A 5,655-nucleotide genomic window follows, 5' to 3' on the forward strand; every position below is an offset into this window, starting at 1 on the left:
GTGATGAAGGATGTATGAGCTTGGTCCTCAGGATGCATGAAGATCTGGTTGTACCCTGAGTAAGCATCCATGAAGTCGGTGAGAAGGGCTTGGCTTACGGCGTGGCATCAACTATTTGGTCAATGCGCAGGTAGGGAAAACTATCCTTTGGGCAGTGCCCGGTGCTGAGATTTGTGTAGTCTACGCACATGCGCCAACCCTTCCTTGGTTTACGTACCATTACCACATTGGCTAGCCAGGTGGGATAATCCACCTCCTGATGAATCCAATGGTGTTCAGCTTATCCACCTCCGCCTTCATGGCCTCATACCGCTCGATCATAAGCACGCGCTTCGCCAACGGGTCGGACGGCAGGATTAATGCTTAGCCTATGGGAGATGACGCCAGTGATATGCCCGGCATATCGCTGTAAGACCAAGCAAAGACTTGAGTTGAGGCGAGGAAGGCACAAGATCGTGAGCGGCTCTTGTGAGAGGGAGGTGCCGATCCCGACTGTCGATCCGGATATTCTCATGGAGAGTGACCACCCGAGGTCCTCCACAGGTGTTGCCTCGGTGGCGATTCTCCTCGGGTCCTCTGGCGCCAGTGCCGCTCGGGGTGGGGCTAGGGCACAGGTGACGCTAGGGCCTCACCCCTATGTTGGCGATTAGTAGACTTTATCGAAGCATAGCAACCGGGCGCCAAGTTGATCACAGCGCACGCGTGCCCGTGCAAGCATGAGGGGTAGGAAATTTCATGATAATATATGTGGAAATGAAAACCTTCATCCGCCATGGCGAGGCGTCCCAGAGATAACGCGTAGGTGTAGGGCGCTCAATGATAAGGAAGGAGTGGTGACCGTCTTCCTCCGGTGCCGCCTCAATAGAGATAGGGAGATGAATGCTCCGATAGGAACTGGACCACATCACCCGAAAAGCTCACGAGGGTGTGACGCCTTGGTCAAGCAAATGAGACGGGACACGAGCTCATTGAAGGCATCAGCAAACATCACACTGACCGAGCTGCGGTGTCTACCAATATGCGCCCAACGTCAAAGTTAGATATGTCGGCGCGGATAATGATTGGGTCATCATGAGGGAGGATAACGCCGCGCTCCTCCTCCTCGGAGAAGGTAATGGAGTCCCGGCCTGTTTTTGTGTCTTGGCAGCGTCCCTTTCGATCTTGAAGACCAGTGCGCATAGGTAGAGCGGACATAATGTTTGATGGAGTTGTTGGAGGTGCCAGCCATGGTTGGGCCACCACTAATGGTTGAGATCATGTTGATCTGCCGTTGGTGAGGATTAGGTGGGAGGTTGTGCACGTATTTATCCAGCTTCCCCTCGCGAATAAGTCCCTCAATGATGTTGCGCAAGGCAACACAAGATTCGCATCATGGCCACAGGCGGTGAAAGCGACAGAGACTCTGTGTTAGGCATAGGCTTGCTGCCTGGTCTCCGGGGTGGAGGCTGAGGTATGATAGGTGCCTCGTGGACTAGGACATTCTCATAGGTAGTGTTGAGGGTGGTGAAGACCTCGAACCTGGGTTTGGGTGAAAATGGGAGTGGGGCCCGGTCACTTGTCCTGGAAGGGTTGCTTCCACTAGACTGGTGGTGGTTCCCATGTTTGCCCCGCTTGTTATTGTTGAAGGTATGCTGGTAGCTATCCTTCCTCTTGGGGTGCTGGGCATCCTGGGTGCTTGGTGCGAGGGGAATGTTGGGGTGGGGTGGCCGATGGGTACCGCGGTGGAGGATCGATAAAGGATTATGTCGGATGGTTGGGCTACGCTTGGAGTTGAAGTACTCGGCCTTGGCATGAATCGCTGCCTGCTTCATCATTTCGGCGATGTGTTCCAAGGGTTCTTTGTGGACCAGTCGGAAGTTAGACTCTCGGAGGCCACTCTTGAAAGCACCGGCGGCACGATCATCGATCCGGCGGCGGAGTATTAAGTGGCTGAACTCGGCGCGTACTCAAGGGGTTCGCCTTCACCCTCGCCTAAGCATGTATAGGTCGTCCGCGAGTAGAGGCGATCGGTTTGATCATGAAATGGTCCAGAAGGCTGCTCAGGTGTCACAAATGTGTTGATGGTGCGAGGTTCAGCCTATAAAACGATTCAGGCGCGCTACCGAGAGTGGAAGGGAAGATGAGACACATGCCCGTCGCCAAGTGAGGCCCTTGCACCCCGGCGGAAAGAATGTATGTGGGTGAGAGGATCCTCCGTGCGGTGCAGAAGGCGTGCGGAGTGGCTGGATGTCCTTCTCACGGTGGTAGTAAGGATGCGTTGGTAAAGGGCCCAGTCGTGGCTTTGCCTGCAGAGAGGTTGGTGGTTGCGCTGATGTTCGCTCTCCGCGGACTTTCAAGATAAGCCTCATTGCCGGGTCGGTATGAGGGAGAATCTCGGGCGGAGGTCCGGTGTGTGGGTGGCCATGGGCCGGGTAGAATTCTTCGAACGTCTCAGTGTGATAAGACTCGTAGTCGTCGAGTAATCCTGTCCCCACCTCCGAGTCCCCTATACCTTCTCCAAGAGGTAGTTGGGTAGGCTTTGGCGGAGGGCCAGGTGTTTCATCTTTGGGTCTTGGAGATTAACAGAGATAAGATGGGGTTCCGTTTGACGGTCAGGATACTGTCCCTACAATCCCTGTAGACCTTTGTTGGTTCATGAGGCGGTTCCTTGGTGGGGAGATGAGAAGTCGCGACTTGGTCGTTCGGACAGAGGGCCCTTACCCTTGCCGGGCCTAGCTGGGTTGGGACATTGTGGTGGGAGTGCTCCGCTGATTTGGTGGTACGCTCAGTACCTGGGTAGGGCATGCGTTAGGAGCCTTGGGTCCGATTCATCTCCCGCCACTCTTGGTGTCAGCGGTAGTCATGTTCGAGCTCGCGCTCTTAGCATGAAGATGGTCATATTTCTCGGACATCCACAGTGACATCAAGCGCGAGGCTCTCGATTCTGCACTGAGATTGGCATCTCTTGCCAAGGTCTTCGGGAGGTACCCCATGGGGATATGGTGCTGAGTCCCCTGGCTATCCTCAGTAGGCATAGCCGAGTGTGGAGTGAAGAAGAGGCGACGGGGCCGGATAGGAGAAGGCAAGGCTGGTAGAGAAAAAATGGGATTCAAGTATCGGCCCCAGACGGCGCCAAAGCTGATGCTCTTTTTCGAGAGGGTCAACTTAGAGAAAAAGGGACTTGCCTTCAGCAGGAAAGGGTCCTGGGCCTTCAATAAAGGCTAGCCTGCAGAAGACAAAATAGGGGAAGCAGCGTCAAGCCCGCACCGTGTGGTGCTCGCCGAAGGCTCTCCGATGCTTAAGCCGCCTAAGAAGGGTAACTTTGCAGTAATAGTAAAAGGCAGTAAAGTAGTTACCCTCTTACTAGGTACTGCTCCCTTTATAGGGAAGTGAAAGTGGGAGGTTGGTGTAGATTTCGATGTGGGACTCGTGTGTTGCCGCGGTGGTGACACGTGTCATGAGAATTAGGTTTAACAGCTTGTGAGCTTTGGCTCGGGAGTTTCGCAGGTGCTTGGCACCTCGGAAGAGTGTCTTCCTTCGGCAGGAGAGAAGGCGTGTCTGCCTTGGTGATAGTTGTTTTGAGACTGGATATGCTCGGTTGATTATGGTGTAAACAAAAGAGGAACTAGAAAATTTCATCCGTGAGAAAGAAGACGACATTCTTCGTTGTTATGCAGGGTCCATTGAGCTTGATATTGACTTTGTGAAGGTAATTCTAATTGATGCCTGCTTCTCCTTGAGCTCTTTTTGAGGAACTGTCAAACCGAAAAGCATGAAAATTATTACATTCTAAGATCGCCATTGCCGAGGAAAGTGTCGAGCAGACTCGATACTTTGAAAATCAGCTTCCTTATCCTCTTCTTCAAGGGCTATATGAATTTGCCAACCCCACCTATTCCAGTTCCAATCCCCGAAAAAATGTTCAGGAGAAAGAAGAGGCGGATGACCTGCAACACTGCTTGCCTTGCTTCCAGCCATGTTTTCCATTTTCCGACTCGACCCCTTCTGATGATCATCGTATAGAGATTGAGAAAACCAAACCTGCTTATGATCACCCCTTTCTAAAGCTTACTTGTGAGTTCTTTAAGGAATACACGAAGTTACAACCCATTGAGAATGGAGTACAAGTGAAACATTTCACTGACTTGGTAAGATATTTTCTGTGGCCAGTCGAAAAAATGACTTGGGTAGGAAATGGTGACTGCATCCTTACCAAAAGTATATACGACGTAAGAAAGCTGAAGGAAGCAGGGGTGAAGTTTAGGCCAAATGAAGGTAGTGAACGCTTCGTCATAAAAAGAGGTGAGGACCACAAATGTAATTTCAAAATGGCATGTTTTAGAAATATGAACTTGAAGCTTACAAAATTTTGGGCAAGGTATGAGGTAGAATGTGTCATTCGAAACGTGATGGCCTTGGAGCAGTTTTTGTACCCAAAGAAGGCTTATGTTTGCAGTTACTTTTTGATGCTGGATCAGCTTGTGGACACTGTGGAAGATGTGAATGCGCTGATTGAAAGCGAAGTTATAGTTAACTTGCTAGGCAGCAGCAACGCAGTGGCGAAGCTGATTAATTCACTTTGTGAGCAGATTATGGATGGTAGATCCTGCTATGCAGATATCTGTAAACAGCTTAACGAGCACTATGAGATCAGCTTCTGCAACCGTAACATTTCGATCCTGAAACGAGTTTACTTCAAGGATCTTTGGACGGGAAGTTCAACTATAGTTGGACTCTTTGTGCTGTTTTTCTCCATCATTGGAACCATTAAGTCTCTCATGTAGCAAAGCTTGATTGGTTTCTAGTCTGATTATTATTTTAAATAATTAGCGAGTGGTGGGCTGGGTAACTCGTGTTATAGCTTTAACAATTGAACTCTCTAGAACACTTTTATAGCTTTGTAATGAAAATATTTCCAATAAGTAAACAGTTGCATTGCTTTGATCTTAAGCAATTAACAACGTTCCTCAAGATTGATTCCACAAATTATTCTCTATATAAACAGATTAAGATAATGAGATTTTCTATTTAAACCTCACACTTCTCTTAGTTCACCCAAATACTTAAATCATTAAGCTGTAAGTTTTATTATTGTGTAAAAAGACAAAAAAGGTCATCCAACTTAATACTTAATCATAGTACATCTATACACACAACCCTACACACCCCACAACGAGTTTTTATCATAAATAACCAAAAATTAACCCCTAAATTCAAAAATGGCAGTTTTTATAAAAACTCTCAAATATAGCCAAAACCCCATTTAAATATACTCAAATGCCCTTCAAATAAAAAAGAAAATAAATCTACATTAAAATGGGAAATAAATTAAATTTAAAAAAAAAATGCATCTATAGCTTGTATCACTGGTCATGAATCACATTTATAAATAAAACAAATCATTTTAACCTTCCTTGAATTGATAGAAAGAATGTCTGATCCGGAAGAAGGCACACCATTGTTCCATAATTTCTTAGTTTCATCCCTAAGTTCAAAGTATAAAATGAAAAGAAAGCATGTGGAAGAAGGCACATCATTGTTCTATCCATCACGAGGGACTATTACCTCGTGAAGGCGGCAGTGTGAGGAGTTCTAACATGGTTTGCTTCTTATTTGGGGTTAATGGAACACCTCTAACACCAGCAAAAGCAACAATCAGAAGTGGTGATACCGCAA

At 48.1% G+C, this 5,655-nt stretch overlaps 1 pseudogene; it reads left to right on the top strand.

The window, feature by feature from the left end:
* The first annotated feature begins 3,595 nt into the window (after positions 1-3,595).
* On the top strand, positions 3,596-4,763 carry LOC148917168 (uncharacterized; annotated as a pseudogene).
* The last annotated feature ends 892 nt before the right edge of the window (positions 4,764-5,655 follow it).

The sequence above is a fragment of the Prunus mume genome, linkage group LG5 (assembly GCF_029339155.1).
Source record: "Prunus mume cultivar Tortuosa linkage group LG5, ASM2933915v1, whole genome shotgun sequence".
Lineage (NCBI taxonomy): Eukaryota > Viridiplantae > Streptophyta > Magnoliopsida > Rosales > Rosaceae > Prunus > Prunus mume.